Source organism: Strigops habroptila, chromosome 1 (assembly GCF_004027225.2).
Source record: "Strigops habroptila isolate Jane chromosome 1, bStrHab1.2.pri, whole genome shotgun sequence".
Taxonomy (NCBI): domain Eukaryota; kingdom Metazoa; phylum Chordata; class Aves; order Psittaciformes; family Psittacidae; genus Strigops; species Strigops habroptila.
The window spans coordinates 49,349,623-49,368,826 of record NC_044277.2 but is presented as its reverse complement, the minus strand read 5'-3'; positions in this window follow the sequence as shown (position 1 = coordinate 49,368,826).

Below are 19,204 nucleotides of genomic sequence, written 5' to 3'. Positions count from 1 at the left end.
AAGGAAGGTCTGAGTGCAGAAAAAAAAAATCCATGAAGCATGTTACAAGTTATAATGTGGAAAGATGCAACAATTCTGATTCAAATGCTAATGGTGAATGGGATTAATAACAGGATGTCTTGATTGATAGCAAGAAGACTTAAGATTGTGACTTTTGAAAATCTCCAGCTCTTTTGACAGTCATATCACATTTTATTTAGGAACCAGTGTTGATTCAAGATTCTAATAGGAATGGTGAAGGTCTTAATATTAATTTTAAAGGGCTTTATCTGATTAGCTGATCATGCATTTTCCTGTATTCTCGAATGTTTAATAATTAATGATGGAGAAAGCTGCAGGTCAGATTAATTAATCTTTCTAAGCATGCATGTGTGCATTAGCATTACTGAATGGTCTGTTACTGTTTAACTAAGCCCACAACATATTTCTTCACATTGATTCAGTACCAAGCAGATGGTCTGGTTTCAGCTATTCAAAGTTCTGGTAGACATCTAAGTCGGATGCAAATCAGACGACCAAAGCTAAATGCCTGTTTTCCTTATATAATCCATGAATAAAAGTAGATACTTCCATGAAAGGCAATCAGAACATCATTAGCTCATCCGTATTAACTTGTATAGCCCATTATCTACTTTATAGCTGACATTTGTCATAACCCATTCCAAAGGATAGTTAATGTTACTGCTCTAAATGCTATTAAATGCCCCAATTAGAACAGACCTGGAATTTTCCAATTAAATGGAATAAGCATAAGAAGTTTGGCTGGAAAAGGGACATATACTTGATGAAAATCACCAGGTTCAATACCCTTTTTCCCCCCTGAAATACAGCAGAAAGTACTTACACAGAAAGGGTAGGTACACTGCAAACCTAATAGAGAGGCAAAAATCATGAATATAGTCTACGTGATTATGGGGATTACCTTACTGGAGGACAGAATCGTGCTAGCAGGTTATATACTCACAGCTTCCGTTTCACCCAGAAGCCAATTCATGGTTGATAGAGTGTGTACATTTTCCATAAACACTAGAGATGGTTTTCAACTGAAATATCTTCAGTGACCTGCAACATGTATAGATGTATAGAGCTGCTCTGTTAGACTCCCTTACTGTCAGCAGGAGAAGCATGTACCAAGAAAAAATTATTTATCTGAGTGGTCTTAGAGATCTGCTAAAGGATAAGATGACTTCAGCAAACTGTATTACTCTCCATTTATAAGAAAAGAAGTTCGGACAAGATGCTCAGATGGATGTAAATCCCACCCAAGAAAACAACACTGATCCGTAAGCCTGGAACCAACAGAAATCTTCTAATAAAAGGGACAAACAACCTCATTCCTATGGAAGAGCCAGATTTGCAATGTATCTGCTTCAGAGATTATTAAAACAAAAACAACAAAAAAGTAGTATCACAGTACTATGATCAAATCCACAAGTTATATGTTTGGAAATCATACTTTTCTACACATTGAAGTCTTCTGACATTGGTAAAGCCACAAGAGATGAGAAAGAGCATTTCTTTTTCTGAATCTTTATATAGCTGAACCATATTATATTAGCTTTATATTCCTGAACCTTTATTTCTCCACCAATCAGTGCAGCCCCTTCTGAGTAATATCACCTTTCCATTAACATGAAAAAGTATAGCTTGCAGCAAGTAGACAAAAAGGAAGGAAAACTTGTTTGGAGCTCACCTTGTTTCTCTCCGGCATGGTAAAGTTTTCCAAATCTGAAATTCGAAGGGTACCACTCTAACCAGCAAAGAGTTCACAGCCAGTTCACAGGTTCACAGCCAGTCTTTCCATTCCTGCTTTCTCATCATTATAGATAACTGTATTTCCTAGGGCTTTCTCAAGGAATTATGTTATTTGGTGAAAAACTGCCTTGATCTCTGCCTCTTTTTCCCTTTTTTTTCTTTTTTAATCCCCCCCCCCCCCCAAAAAAAAAAACCTCTTAGCTTCGTCTCTGATGGCTGTGGAGGAAAATTAACAAACTTGATTTGGAGAAAGTGCTCAGCCACTATAGAAAGAAACACTCTGAGAAGTCCCATAGCTGCCCTGGCTTCATGTAAGGCTGCCAGGCAGTATCCCAGAGCCAGCCCCAGAGCTCAGCATCATGGCTTGCCTAAGCCCTCTGTCCTCCTCCCATAAGGCTCAGCTCATCTGCAAGATTAATTGTAACCACACAGAGTGACCCTCAGGGTCATCATAGCCTCTGCACCATGTAATGATGAAAGAAGGGACATGACAGGAGTAGGTGGAGGATGTAGGGGGAAATGCACACACTCCAAAAGAAAAGGGAAGCCAAAATGGTAGGGATGGGCAATCTGACAGAATAACAGTGTGGTCACTGAACCAAAGCATAATGCAGTATGCCCAGAGAGCTGGGGAGGAAATGGACAAAAAAAAGCCCTGGCTGCCTCCACTTAAAGAAAACAGTAGCAATGCAGAGCCCTGGGTGCAACAGAGGAAGTGCAACAGCCACGTGGAGAGGTCATCACCTTCCCCACAGCTGAGATGAGTAAAAAGAGAGCATGAGCTTTCAGCAAAAGGGAGGTCAAAGCTCATAGCGGATTCAGCCTTTGAAAAGATTATGACAGTGATGATGATGAACATTCAGCAAACTGCAGGCTGGTCTACTAAAAACAGCAGGAAGTTTAGCAATTATTTCTTCTGGATCTTCTTAATAAAGAGAGATTAAGCTTCTTTTCGAATACCATAGTCACTGAAAAATGATGGAGAGTCCTCTCCTTTCTAAGGATCGAGTAAGGGAGAAAAATCTGCCATTCTGGTTTCTCACAAATTAGCACATGGGCATCAAAATAACAATGCAAGCACCTCCAAGGATAATTACCCTTTTTGATCTGAGTGTCTAATCAACATATTGAGGCTGTGGTCACACATCTTGATCTGGCTGCAGCAGAGCCAAGTAAGTAACCTGTCAGCCCTAGCTTGTTCCCAGCTGTCGGCCTCCACCACTTTGCTGAGGCTACTGACTAGTGAACCTGCTTGCACAACTATTCAGACCAGTACTTTCTGCTTCAATACAAACAAGCCAGATGAGCTGAAATGCCACAAATATTAGGTCTTCTCTAGGCTGGACTCTTGCATCTCAGCTGGGTCTTGGGGTGATCACCTGAGCAGTCACTCCAGCAGATCTGGGGGTCTCAAACCTCTGCTCCTCGTCAAGGACTGTTTTGTCTGGAGAACAGAGACCAACTGTTTCCCCCTTAGATGCTGTTGGATTCAGAGATCTCCAAGTCTCTCCCTGCTAACACTATCCCTACAAACTCTATCTCCAGGGTTTTCCCAGGTGATATTAAAAATCTTTCTCTGACTTTCTGCTGCCTTGGCTGTTATCTCTTTGGCGTTCCTGCTGCCTCTGTGTTCTGATCCTGCCCCCTCCCTGGTAGCTTGTCCCATAATGCCCATCTTCCAGCAGAGCCCTCCTCCTACATAGTTCAGATCCCTGCAGCTGCTGTGTATTTTGAGCCATAGTTCCCAGCTTTGGTTGTCTGCTCAGCAAAGGAGCTTAACTTCTTTATGGCAGGATAGCAAAGCGTATGGGTTCTTCAGGGAAATAGTAAATTAGCTGGTCCTTGCTCTGCATTGCAACTAGACACAGAGAATTACCATAAGGTAGAAATTTAAATAGCTCTCCAGTCCAGGAGGTATGGTGGGCTGAGTTTTGGGAAGGAACACTCTGAGAAATGTGCGTGGGGTATTTCTGTGTTTAAGCAGTCTTTCCCATTCTTCCCTGTGGTCTCATCCCCCCAGCCACTTGATGGCTCACCTGAAGAAAAACAGACTGGTCTTGCTCTCTGATCTGAATTGTCCTCACCATCCTTGGAAGTATTTAAAAGACATACAGAAGTTGCGATCAGGGACATGGTTTAATGGTGGACTTGGCAGTGCTGGGTTAACAGTTGGACTCGATGATCTTCAAAGACTTTTCCAGCTTAAATGATTTTATGATTCTATGACTCTATGATTCCTTTTGTCCAAAGTAAAACCTGAACAGGGTTCCCCCCACTGCCCAGCACTGTAGTATATACTTTGATAGATACACTGTATAATTCAAAATGACAGAGAGAGAGATATCCTCACGGAGGTGCATGCTGCTAAATATTATGTCTGATTCCTCCCCAAAATTTTCCAACACTAGTGTTTGCTGAGTTGCTTGCTATATCTTGGTTGGTATGGTTTAACTAAGAAAACCTGTACAAAACCCATAGTGAACACACACACACTTGTAAATGAGGCAGAAATATTCGATAATCCTGGGTTCTTTTCATTTTCTGACACGTTTGTACCTCCTGGCTTCAGTCTATGTTTGGTGTGAGAGGGTCCATGACTCTATTGGGTTTGCATGGCAAGGTTTGGGTGGCTAGAGGGGCTAGAAGGATGGCTTCTGTGAGAAGCTGCTAGAAGTTTCCCCCATGTCTGGTAGAGCCTCCATTCAGGACAGACCCACCTCTGGCCAAGGCTGAGCTCATCAGTGATGGTAATAGCGCTTCTGGGATAACAAAAGTTAAGAAGGCGGGGAGTTGAGAAACTGCTGTGGAACAGCCACTGCAGCTGGAGTGAGAATATGTGAGAGAAACAGCTCTGCAACATGAAGGTCAGTGAAGAAGGAGGGGAGGAAGTGTTCCAGGTGCTGGAGCAGAGATTCCCTTGCAGCCTGTGGTGATCCTATGGGAAGCCTGCACTGGAGCAGGCTCCCAGCAGGACCTGTAACCCCATGGAGAGAGGAGCCTACAGTGGTGCAGGTTTGCTGGCAGGGCTTGTGACCCAGTGGGGGCCCCATGGTGGAGCAGTCGGTTCCTGAAGGACTTGAATCGCGTGGAAGGGGCTCACACTGGATCAGGTCATGAAGAACTGCTGCCTGTCGGAAGGACTGACATTGGAGAAGCTGGTGGAGGACCGTCTGCCATGGGAGGGGCCTCATGCTGTAGCAACGAAAGAGTGTGAGGAGTCCTCCCCTGAGGAGGAAAGAATAGCAGGGACAATGTGTGATGAACTGACTAAAACCCCAACTCCCTGTCCCCCTGTGCTGCTGGCGGGGGAGGAGTTAAAGAGTGAAGTTGAGCCCAGGAAGAAGGGAGATTTTGGGGGAAGATATTTTAAGATTTGCTTTTATTTCTCATTGCTCCACTCTGATTAGTAATAACATAACGAATTTCCCCAAGTTGAGTCTGTTTTGCTCATGACAGTAATTGGTGAATGATCTCTCCCTGTCCTTATCTTGTTATATTTTTAATCCCCTGCCCAGCTGAGAAGGGAAGTGATAGAGTGGCTTTGGTGGGCACCTGGCATCCAGCCAGGGTCAGCCCATCACAATGAAGCAACACAAAGGGCCATGGGCAGAAAGCACTCTTCTTGTCACGACTGAATCTTCTGCCATGACATTTCTTGACCAATTTCTCAAGTTCATACAGAGACTGAACCTGTTATCTGAACTTCTGGGTTTTCTCAGAACTAAATGAAATTTCTCAGACTTCTGCAGTGCAGTTATCATTATTCTTTGTCATTGTGTAATCCCTCTTTGCTCTATGCAGCCCTATAAAGCTCTTCACCTCTAGTTCCCATTTGTTTTGGTAAAGCCTATTTTCTTGAAAGGTTTCCTTGTATTGACAGCATATAGCATTTTCTCTCTGAGATCTTTTTGCTGACCTGAAAACTTAATGCTCATCTCTCTAGTTTTTAATCTTTCAAGCTGAATCAACAGAACATTCGCCCTTGCTTTCCTCAGGAATTTTTGTAACTATTTGACTTTGATCTTTCTGTGATTGTTGAAAGATGAGGGCTGGGAAAACTTCAAACAACATATAGTGGTTCAGTGGTTTGAAACAGAGCTAAATTAGAACTGTATTTTATATACACAAATTGTGTGAGTTTCAATTAAGCTACATGAATGTTACTTCTATATTTATTTACTTTTGTTTTTATTCCACTAATCAGCTCATGAAAAATTTTACTGAGCACAGGTCAATAGCTAAACTTGTTATCACTCAGGTGTAAAATGCAAAATCAATGCAATCACTTTCTTGCTATCTTTCTCTGTTAAAAGCACAGAGGGAATAAACATAGTGGAAAATATAACGAACAGCATAAAATGTATGGGCAGAGAGGGAGACAGTGCTTGACTGATTCTTTTCATGCCCTAAAAGCCTTTCTTCTTCCAAATTCCACTATCCCAACTACTACAAGAGTAAATTGTCCCTCTAGGGTTGACCCTAAACTATGGGAAATGTAGCCACATGCAACTAGCAGTGAGACTGCAAGTGTTTCTTCTAGAGAGACTCTGTTCTTGTTACTGAGAAAAGTGTAGAGATGCTCTTCAGTCTAAGAGGCAATACTTGAGTGAAAGAACAGCTGACTCTAGGCTAAACTAACTGGTCAGTGTGAGTAGGTATTTACCTGAGTATGTCTCCCATACTGAGCTTGGCTCTGGCAAGTAAGGGGGCTAGAGCACCTCCCATACAAAGACAGACTAAGAAAATTAGGGCCTGAAGAGAAGGCTGTGTGGAGACCTCATAGCAGTCTTCCAATATCTGAAGAGGGCCTACAAGGATGCTGGAGAGGAACTCTTCATCAGAGACTGTAGCAATGGGACAAGGGGTAATGGGTTCAAACTTAAACAGGGGAGATTTAAGTTGGCTATAAGGAAGAAGTTCTTTACTGTGAGGGTGGTGAGGCACTGGAACAGGCTGTCTGGAGAATTTGTGAATGCGCCATCCCTGGCAGTGCCCAAGGCCAGGCTGAAGGGGCCTTGAGCAACCTGGTCTAGTGGGAGGTGTCCCTGCCCATGACGGGGATTAGAACTAGATGATCTTAAGGTCCTTTCCAACCCTAACTATTCTATGATTCTATGATTTCTGGTGGGAATCTGCAAAACTATAGCATGCTCAGTCCTTCCACATGCACATTGTCCTCAGGTTACCTATGGGACAAAGGGGTGTCTGTACCTCAGCACCCCAATGGTGTGGCTGGTATTACTGTTCCTGATGTTCCTCAGTCATAAGAAGTAACCTTTATAGGAGTCAACATCTTATTTTGTAGAACACTTGGCCACTGCCAAGCCCACAATTTGTTTCTTTTCTGCTACGTAAAGTCCTCCTCCTACCTTCCACCCACCCTCAGCTTGGACTCATATCACCACTACAAGCCTCACATTAATTAATTCACTTTTGTAAGACACCTAGTTTTCATTCCAATATTCACTCTCCTTCAGTGAAATGTTTCTGACATGGATCTTCTTTGCCATTAACCAGCAGCAAGAAATCCATATAAGTATGTAATAATAGAATAATTTGGGATGAAAGGGACATTCAAAGGTCATATAGTCCAACTCACCTGCAATGAGCAGGGACATCTTCATCTAGATCAGGTTGCTCAGAGCCACACCTTCCAAAACTTAGTAAGTCTAACTAATCTTTAAATCTGGTTTTGTCATCTCGCTCTCTTGTGTCATGATATAACATTTTTTTTCTGAGCTTCAAATCTCATGTGATAAAAAATTTCAATAAATAAATAAATAAAATCAAGTCCTCATGATTGAAGTGAAAATTCACTCTGAAGGCTCAAAAGCTTGAAGATAGATTATAACAGATGTTGGTTTATTATTGCAAAGATTCACTATTTTTTAAGCAGCCACAGAGCTCTTGGCAGGCCCAACATGAACAATTTTGGAGGGTTTAGGTTTGGCAGAATTATAATTCTTCTTTATACACTGACCTGAGGGATTGACACCCATAAAACTTCTCACAATCCCAGAAAAGTGAACCGTCCTCTGGAAGTGACAAGCATAAAAGCTAGAACTACCATTTTTCCTGGTGCTTTTGTCTTCCTGAGAAGCTCATCAGTCAGAGCTGTGCTAAAACTTCCTTCATATGCTGCCTTCATGCCTTCACCCCAGTTGTTTTGTATTTGAACTGTCTTTTAACTATATGCTTGCATGTAAGAGACTTCTAGCTCAAGGCCTGATCACAGTACAAGTAATAGATACTAATGGCAAAACAGTTCTTTATGATTAAATATTATATTGAATTTTAAGTTTTATATGTCTGATTTGACTTAGGAAAATAAATCATATCCTGGTATTCATAGGGAAAGTGATAAAGGACCATTAATCTGCTATCCCTTATTCTTGATGTCATTCCACTGCATTGCTTCTTTATCACAGCATATCTATCATGCAAGAATAAATAATTTTTCACTTAGAAACTGAATGTTTAGAAGAATATGTGTGACAAAATTATACTTCTCAGCAGGCACTTTTCATATAGAGAGGCTATAATCCTGATTATTTCAGTACAACTGTGTGTATTATTTACTGACTGTTGAAAATTCTAGAGAATAAGGACATGATATGGAAATTGCCATGGTAAATTATAACGTCTTTAACCAAAGACTCAGACCTTCTCTTCTGCTCCCTAAGGAATATAAAAGATGCAAAAGCTACCTTTCAATGTAATGTAATGTACTGAAATGTGATGTTTTGTCTATTTAGGAGAGCCAGTAGCTGGAAAATCAGTGCAGAACCATCTGACTCCTCATTATAATTTAGTTGGCAGCTGTGTGCAGAGCTCCATGGGAGTAAGATTTGTTTGGGCTGGTGACATGAAAGGGATTCAGCAAGTGGGTTCATACACAGCATGAATTCACACACCAGAACATTCTTGGAGGGGAGAAACCAAAACAATAAACCTCACGCGTTAGCTGTGTAGTGCGACTTACAGCAACAGTCCTCAGGTAAACAACAGTTGCACAGTAGAAAAGGAATTAGTCTATAACAACTGCTTTTTCTATGCACAAAATCACTCTGTTTGGTTTTTCTTAATTTCCCAAAAGTGCTGGGAGGAAGGGCTGTATATAATGATCTTAGTGATTGCTGTACAGGCTATAAGGAGACTATATGGAGAGATACAGGATAGTTTGGTTATACATTGTCATGTGTCCCTTTCAGTTTCAGCCGTGACTTGGGCCACACATGGGGCGATTTGGCTAAGCAGACGCTTCAAGTTTTGATCATATATACCTTAATGTCATTGGACAGAGATTATATCTTCTAATAATTCTGCATGACTGTGAAAATTTTGTGCCTTTATAAAAAAGTTGGGCACTCTTTCTCAAGTAAAAACCAAACAAATCATGTGTAATGTAGCTGTTGAAAGAAAGGTTATTACTAATAAAAATAAAATTACTAGGGCCATCTGAGCAAACACGGGAACAAATGCATACCCATATGGAAAGTCAGCACAAGAGCTGAAAGCTTATGAAAACACCTGCATCTAAATTTTGACCTTAGACTTTTCTCCTTGTTATATTTCCCCAGGCTTAGCCAAAATCTGCAAATAAACAATCCAATCAAACTGCAGGACTTCTCCAGGAATTCACTGTGTCCATCTGTTTGTGAATCAGTCACAGGAAGACTCAAGTAAACAATAATACATGAAGATACAAATAATAAGACTTTACTGGAGGAAAAAAAAAAAGCATAGCTTCTCATGCCAGGAATATGATGTGTATTCTAAAACTGGCAGTAATTTTTACATTTATTCTGGGAGAAGGAAAGAAGGCAGCAGCAGCAGGCTTTCTGTGATTTCTTAACAGACATTTCGTCATTTATTGTTTATTCCCTTTATATTTCTTCCATAGAGCAGAATTTATGTAACTGTTCTTTATGTTATTATAATTTCCTCCTAGTTTGAATGTTTGCAATGAAAGGTGTCCCATGGAGTTTAAAAAGAAGATTCTTAATTCTGTCTGAAAACTTGTTAGCTTTTACTATTAAAAGAAACATTTATGAGGAGATAGATACTGAAAGATTTTAGGGGATTTTTAGGGTGAAGAAGAAAAGACTGGAGGAAGACAATCTACAATTGTGTTTAAAAGTTGTTATGGTGAAGATGTATTTTTATCTCAGTACCACTGAGGATGCTACAAGAAAAAGTTTAAATTGAAGTAAAGGGGGAACATTTGCTTATTTGTTCACATTAGGAATTTAATAGCAGACAGGGTATCATTGCTGTTTTCTCTATGTAGCCACTTTTATCCTGCTGTTCAAGCCATTCTCAAGAAGGGCTCTTTTTCTGCAGTTCACCTACTGCTGGGTTGCTCATTCTTCCCCATGCATGCCCAGAGACATTCTTCATTTCCCAAGGAGTCTCAGATATTCACACTATTCAAAGGCAGCTCAGAAGTATAGAGAAATTGAAATGTTTTGTCATAGATGAGGGCAAAGCAGCTAAAGAAGAAGACAATACAATTCAATATTTTGATGGTACTAAGAACGGAAAGTGCTGTTGGGAAGGGATGGTGAAAAGGATTTTAGGATGGGTGAGTTTTTTTATGGGGGAAGGAAGTCTCGAGACTTAAGCAATGGACAGGATTAAGGAAGACGAAGGTCATTCTCAGGCTTTCAGGGAGAATTTGTGGGAGAGGATTGTGAGGTTTTCTTCTCTGAGATGCTGTTAGAAGAGACATCTTCCTCTCCTCATCCCCTTGGTTCTTCAGTATCACCTATATAGACTTCTCTTTCCTAGCACTTCAGGGGCTCCCTATTCCCAGTCTGATCTAGTGTGGGTTTTTTTCTTTATACCACTGTGGATAATATGAAAACAAGGCCTTAAAGTAAAGCAAAAAAAAAATCAGAAAAATCTTTTCCAATGGCAACTGTAGTTAGTGCTGAATAGGTTCTTAGGAGACCAGAAATTCTCCATCACTGGAAGTGTTTAGCCATTCTTTCCCCTATTGGCCAGAGGAAGAAAAAGGTAATCTCTCAACACCCCTTCTAGCCCTAATGTCCATCGTGATATAATTACACTATTAGCAGAAAGCAGAGCTTGCTGCTGCTTCTGAGATGCATCACTATTTCATACAACATTACAGCTCAGGAGCAGCAGTTTTAAATTTAAATGCTTGTGTTTCAATTTCATATTCTTATCAGAAAGACAAAGTCAAGACTGAGACCATGCAATCTGGAGAAAATTTATCTTCCACAATCCAGCATAATATAAATGGTTTTATTTATCTAAACAATAATACAATGTCCTTAATTAAAATCACTCAAATCCTTTAAATACATGTTTTTTTTGTTTAGCATGAACAAATTTGGCCTATTTTAATCTAGCAGTCTCCATGAACAAATCTCAGGCATGGTTTGCCAGTCAATGTGATCCAGGAACCATTCCCTGTGCACCATTTGTGTGGAGCCCTCTGGTTTGGAGGTTGAGATGGTTTGTTAGACAGGAGCCAGTGCATGCCAGCAGATCTCAGTGCCCATTAAATTAAACTTGTCTGTTAGCATTTCTTGTATAAATGTCACCTATGTCTTGGCTTAGTCATTGGCTTGGATTTCAGCCGATGCCTGTAAGTGTAAATATAAAAGATCAACATTTAACAAAACAAAATATACAGTGTAAAATAAGATTTAGATGTTGAGTTTCACTACATCAGCAAGTACAATAATCTTCAAAGAATCTGCCTCACTGTTTCTCCTACTGTGGTTCAAAATATCTTCATTATTTTGTTTATTTTTTAAATCACAGAAATCCCACTCTTATGAAGTGCATCCACTCTCGTGAAGAGATTATGAGCAACCAACCACAAGCAAACTTCCTAGATTTGCTTTCAGATTGGAATGTTTTGGCCATCCGTTTATAGCAGCTTTAAGGATCATTATTCAGCATCTTACTTTACTTAACAGCTATTTTTAGAAAGACACATCAACAAAGACACCCACTGAAAGAATAAATAATAGCTATGAGGAAATGCGTTTCAGTACCCAGGATCAGGAAGGAAATGTCAGCTTTCAGAAGGTGGCTAAATACACTATAGTCTTTAGGAATACTGCCCCCAGCACAGTAGAGAATCTGGTGGAGCAAAGACTCATCTGAGGGTCAACTGCAATAAGCCAGAGCAATTATCCACAACATGTACGAGCATCCATGAATAGCTTAGTCTGTAAAAGGTATCTTCCTTGGAGGAACAATCTATAGAGGTAGAAAGCTGCACTCCATATAAAGTCACTGTTCTCCATTCCAAAATTCAATAAAAAGAAAAAAAAAAAAAAAAAGAGATAGCTATTTCATGACATTGAAAGGTAGCAAAGAGCTATTTAATGGCATTGAAAGGTAGCTAATTCAAAACTGGAAATGCTTTCTCACACTGTCTCACAGTATGATTAGGTAGAGGAGGTGCCATGGCATGTCACTCAAACTATCAGCCTATTCAAGAAGGAAGGTGACATTCAAAAAACCTTGGAAGTTCTTGCTATCACACTCTATTAACAACAAAATTAGTATCAGACCATCCCCCCTGAGGTTTACATACATCTGTGTCTAGTCCACCTCAGGGCAGAACTCCATGCTGCAAAGCAAATTACCCCGTGTATAGGTACTGCCTGGTTCCTGCATTTTCTTCTGAAACATTCATTCCTGGACACCATCATGATGATGGACAAAATGGATGTTTCTCCAATCCAGCAAGGAAAAGCTTAATTTCTTTTGTCAGGAAACATACTTAATTCCTGTAACAAGTAAAACAGTCATTCCATACTATTAGGAAAAAGAATTATGTCAAAATCTTCTGAATATGCTTTCTGTCTGTACATCAGGTATATATAATTAATTATTCTGTTAGGCACAGAAGATAAAAATGTTGGCTCTCACCCTGATACATTTAATATATTTCTGATTAATAACCTGTCTACCTATAATTAATCTTGAAATATAAGCAAACATTCAAAATAAATAACAGAAGCCTGCACATTTCTGGGACACCCCTCATCATGGTTTTTGTTGGTTGCAGACAAGTCTACCCACAGAAATGTCAATACTCTATTACCCTTCCATTGTCTGCTTTGATTACCATTACTAAGCATCTTGCGAACTTTCAGCTTAAAATGCCACTCTAGCTTTGGAGATGCATAAAACATTTTTATGACTCGTCCTCCCACAATGTACGAAAAACTCCCAATTCTCAACAGGAGAAAGAGAAAGGAATAGATGCCACCATTACCTAGAAGCAAAATGTTTATTCCAAGGATTTTGTTTTGCTGAAAATTTGTGGTTGAAGTTCTTGGAAAAGAAAATGTCATGACTGGCTTGCGCGTGACAAAACAAATGTCATGACCGGCTTTCTGTAAAACCCAAAGGTTACACTGGACTAAATGTGCATGGAATGGGAGAGACAGCAGAAAAGGCAGAAAGGACATTTCTCATTCTCAATGAACTAGTGAGTGAAGTTTTGCAGATATTCGCATCACTCAGGGAAATGTGCGGTCTCTGCAGTCTTCCTGTGTAATCTATGGCAGGAGGTAGATGGGAGTTTACTTTGGGAGGCTCTGCAGTTACACTCAAACCACACAATTATATCATGCAAGGCACTACAGCGAGAGGCTGGTCTCCTGATCAGGAGTCAGGAAAATGTGATAAACTCACTTCTTATCCAATGAGCACAGATGGAACTTGACTTAACATGCAAGGGACAAAGTCTTGCAGGTTAGGTGGAAGTCTCGGAGACCTGTTTGTCTTATAGGAACCTGAAATACTAACAAGCAAGGCTACTGGTAAAACTTGCACCCTGATTCCTCCTCCCTTCTCATCCATCATGCTCCCTTCTATGTGTATAAGTGATTCCAGTATACAATAAATTAACCTGATCCCTAAAACCCACACTCTTGGGTTACCTTTCTTGCAGAGTATCAATGCTGGCATGAAACTCTTCTCTCCATTCCCAGGGATTCTCACTAAGATAACTAGTTGAGTCACACCAAACTGGAGCCTATAAGCAAGTTAGCATGTATGAGGTAGAGACAATGAGTGAAATAGGACCTTAGATGAAGGCAGAAACAAAGTAACTTGAGAATATAGTTGAAGCTATAGATGTGAGGATTTACTTTTCCGAGAAGTGTATGTTTTCTTTTAAAAAGTCTTGGATCTAGCATAGCCACAAGAGCTGCAGTAAGTTCGCATTTCACACTTCCTAACAGTAAGTTTTGAAATGCTATTGCTATTAGCCTGATTGTGCCTTAATAAAACTGAAAGATGTTGAAGAAAACTGGGTTTGATTCTCCCATCATTCCAAAAAGCCTTTCAGTGAAATCACAGCAGATCCCAGTACAGTGTTAGGACATGTAGTAACTTGTGTAAACTTCAGATGATTTTAAAAGAGGGTGAAATAGTGTAGAATGAGAGAATCAAAAAGAGAATAATGGCCCAGCAGTTCCTGGCACAGTTAGTGGAAAGGCAGAGTTTTGAAGGAACCACAAACACTATTCTTCATTGTGTTTTTTCTCCACACAGAACAGAATGTGGGAAAAGACAGGTCAGGGAAGCCTGGTATTTAAGAAAATGTATCCTTTGGGTAGAAGGGAAAGAAGAATTTGAGAAAAAACCCTCCACATTTGTAAGATCAGCCCTGAGTGTACTGCCACATTTCCCTTTCTTTTTTTTTTTTCTCTTTTCTTTTCCCCTCTTAAATCTACATTAAAAAACAATTCCTCTGAAATACAGGCCAAAATAATTTTATATCAAATGGGATCCTAAACCTGAATATAATTTGTAGATATTTTGTAGATATTCAGAAACATCAGAAATAACTCATTTAAACATAATGCACAGCATTTAAATAAAAACACCCTAACAACTACTTGTGCTATCATAAAATAGGCTCAGTTTGCATACCTGAGAATACCAGAGGGCATAATCCATCAAATGAGAATAATCCTCTGTTGCGCTATAAACACAAATCAAGGGAGTATAAAACCTATGTAATGTCACACTTTTATATTAAAACATAAATGTTAGCACCAGGATAGATCTTGCTTTCAAGATACAGATCTGTTTTGCATTGCCCCTGGGTGAGCTCATTACAAGCCAGGTCGACTGTAGTTTGGTTTGTGATGGATTTCAGCAAGCAGCTTTCTAACTGTATGAGGGTGATGATGTGTGCAGCTTGCTCTGCCATGAAATCTTTCAATAGTAGATATTTCCCAGCTCGATAAAGACTGTAGACCTCTCCAGGAAAACTGTGTGCTCACTCAGCCTGCACGGCTTCCACTGGTAGCAAAATTTTCACGAAGCATAAAATCCTAGACAATGTGATGTGAATTACAGTTTGGAACAGCAAGAAAATTTACTGACCCAAATTGATTGAAGTTAGAGCCCCAAACTGAATCTCCTCTTTAGAAGCCGAATTCTAAAAAGTTGTATACTTGTATAGGTATACTGTTATACTTGTACCTGTATAGCATATAGTAATGCAGACAAATGAGGAATGATATCAGCTTTGACACATTTGGGTTATGAGGTATTCAAGCTGGTTTTCACCCTCTTTTGGGGAGATCAAAAGTACAGCAATAGCACAAAATTATTTATTAACTATCCAAAGCATGTCACAGCGTGCTTGTGTTACGACCTGCACATCGGTTTTATCTCTTTGGATCCCAATTTTCTACAATGTTGCAAGACCACTATGCAGTCTTTTCCTTCTAAGGAAAATTGCCTAGATGGAAGATGAATGGTCTAATTCCCCCTGCATAAAATTCTAGTCCTTCTAGGATTATGCAGATATCAACTTGGCATATAGATTCCTCTCCCACAGGTTGGCAACTGAGATGTGAGATAAGAAATGCTCAACTTCACCCTATCTGAAGTCAATGGGACTTTGAAAATCCTGACCAAAAGTGATATATATGGTTAACAATGAAATAAGAATTCTTCCATTTGAAAAACTTGAAGTTTTTAACATTTGTTGTTGTCTCACCCCATGATTCTTCAGAGTGAGGTGCAAAGGCAAGAGCAAAAGCAAAGGCAATTAGAGACAGAAAGAGAAAGAAGGATTAGGCGAAGAGAAGGGTGTTCTTTGATCGTCAATAGTTTTTTCAGTTGTCAAGTTTCTGATAGGGGTGTAGGGTAGGGGCCTGTTCTGGTAAAGGCCAATGAAATCACATCAGGGGACTGGAGAGAATACATCTTGATGCATACACCTGTGGGAGTGTGCCCTGTGGCCGAAACTGCCCATCTTCACCTGGGTGGAGACCATAGCCCTCCCTTTATGAAATGGCTATGATAATGGTGGGGAGAAAGCTTCTGAGCATGGACTTGGAGCAAGATGTCTGCATCTTCACCAAGGTCTACCTCAGCAATGTTTAGCATGCCAAGTAGAGCTGGCAACAGCCACATGTTAACAGTGCGGGTGACCAGTTACAGTGGATCTTCCCCTATAAATTTAATCCTATGTCATTGACACTGCTGGAAAACTCATTTGTGGCACCTCTGTTACCACTAGCTGAAAACAATCATAGAGGAAAAGCTGTTGAGCAGTTTTGAAAAAAAGAGAAGGCTGGGGAAACAAATGCCCAGCAGGTAGGAAAACAAATCCGTATTGATACTCAATAGTCATCTGCTGAGAATGAACGCAGCATTCTAGAATTAACAAAATAATCAAACAATGTTGAAGGGTGGCAGAGGGGCATCCAAGTGTTGCGTGATTCATTTCCTACGAAATCAATCCATTTAGTATAAATTTAAGCAATCTCCCATTCATCACAGTTTCCCAGTATTTCAGGGTTGGAAAGTTTCTTTGGCTCTTATGTAACCTGCACATGCAATACAGAAATGCACTGCGATGTTTTGTCTTTGCTTTTAAGAGCAAAATTTGTAAGTTTTCATAAGTTCCTATTAGAACCAAGATTTTTTTTAAGGTAATACCAATGCTCTGCACACCCTTAAATGGGGGGGAAAGGGTATGATGTTGTTGTCTGTCATTTACAGATGCATACATTTTGAAGTCAAAAGGGAACATCAAGAGTTACCGAAAGATAAAACATACAGTCAAGGGAAAGCCTGTTGTTACTTTTCAAGTTAAATTTAATAGGAAACACATCAACAACTTGGTTGCCTTTAAACTCTGCCATCCAGTGTTGCTTGCTATCTCTGTTAAGAGCTGTTAATATTTCTAGTCTGAATATTTTTCCTCCAATTATGTGGTTCTCTGTTAGACAAAATAAATGCCTACTTGAAATTTCATCTACAAGGTAAATACTAGAATACTAATCATATAAGCCTCCAACCTGCTATTCAATATACTAATGAGTTTGAGTTTCTTTAGTTCTTCTAGCTAACATGTCTTTTCTGGATAATCAAATAATTTCTGAGGTACTTTTCTGAATCCCATCAAAGTTCAAAAAAAAGTACAGAGGTATAGCCAGCCAGTACTCCAGAAGCAGCTGAGCATCTTCTACAGAGTTAAAATAATCTTTTAAATTCTAATTGATTTTTTCCTACTTCTTTATCCAAAAATTACTACATTCATCTTCTGGAATATCACTTTGCCCTGGCAAAACATGGTCTCTACCTAATGCATTAATTTTCAGATCCACTGCTTTATCAGAGAAAGACCAAAATCTCATAAAAATGGCATCCTTTCTTTATTCCAAAGAGTTCACATTTGTCTTCATAGAAACTAGAGATAGTAAATCCTCAGAATTTCCGTATATTATTGCTATTATTTTGTTATGCTCTATTGTATGGGGGTTTTTTTTACATTAATTTAAACACAAAATATCAGCTGCCCATAATAGAAATGCATAAACTGTATCATGCCAAGCAATATTACACTGATATTCCATATACTGTAATGACATAATTACTGTAGGTTACTATTTATAGAAAATATCTCAATATATCAAATAATTTCATTACCAGAAAACAAGACACTTTGATTTTTATAAATAAATAAAACTTTAAACCTGTCATTTTCAGTGGAAATTAACCCTATTCCTGTACAACTAATTCCTAATTCTGTGGACTGCTAAGGCTTTAACATTGGAAGCTAAGTAATGGCATGAATTAACAGAAATTTTGTGATGCCTTAAGACTCATCCTTGATTGTCTAAACTCCTGGTATAAGCCCTGGTACAGCAGATGAATCTCAGAATTCCTAAACCTGCACACCACTTTAGCTGAAAGCTTCAAAGAATGTTGGCTACAAACACAGGACATAATTTACCCAGGTGTTTAGTTGTCTATATTCCTGGAGGTTGAGATGTTCATAGCACAGAAGAATAAGTACAGAGGCTCTAGTGGGTTTACGCCAACTTCATATCGCATCCTTCATGCTACGCTTACTCATGGGCAAAGCTAGGAAATTGCCTTTGCATGGAAAAGTAAAATGTTGCTTGCACTGAAGAGCTAGAGTTCAACCTGCTGACAATTTTATTGGGATATTAGAAAACTCAAAACACACTGTTGGAGAAGAGATAGTTTACCATTATGCATCTTTGCTAAGCGCAGTCTGAGAGCAACTAGGATATATGCCAGCTGAGCCAATGCACCTGTTTTCAGGTTATTGCATTTAGCTGAGTTGAAAACAAGAGAAAATTCATAATGAAACAAGCACAAGCTTTATATTTTTATGGACTTTGCTGAAACTAGGACCAGCACCCTAGTCTTTTGTAATGGCCAGTGAAAGCTCAGCTCTGATGACAATGAGGAGAATAAAGGGTTATGAAAACTCATATTAAGATGCCAAAGGCAAAGCCAAAGGAAAATATTTGATTTATTATGGCATGATAAACTTGAAGAAAACCTTACAGTTTTGCACTCTAATAATGTTGATGAGTATGTTATACCTACTCTGTACAAGATTAGAATAGAACAAGAACTTTCGAGTATGCTGTTAATTTTCTTTTAAAATAGCTTTTTTCTTCCCATTTGAGCTAAAGCCAAATCTTTTCTTTATAAGTGAAAAATTTAGTTTTGCTTTCATGACCTCAGTTCACTGTCCTGTACTGTCAAAGCTTAAACAGCTGAATCATCTAATGAATTAAGCCATAAATATAATTGCATTTGTTTCCTCTTAACAAATCATGGGTTCATAGTTGTAATTCTGCTAAAGATTTCTGGAAATCAAAAACTAAAGTCTTTTAAAAATGTTTTGATTTCTAAAGCAAACTCTGAAACAAATTCACATTTTCTGATAAGAAAAAAATATAATTTCCATGAGCTGTAAATCTGTGCTTTTCAAGAGGACATAGGCGTTCAAAGATTCCAGGGGGTGCTTAGGTTAGAGAGAGAAAGAGGTAAAGAGAAGTGTTTGAAGTTTGAGTGCTCTATCAGTTCGTAAGTCCAGCTCTAGAATGCTCTAGTGATGGACTTGACATAAGAATCCAACACACCGCTTAACATAGGAGTCACT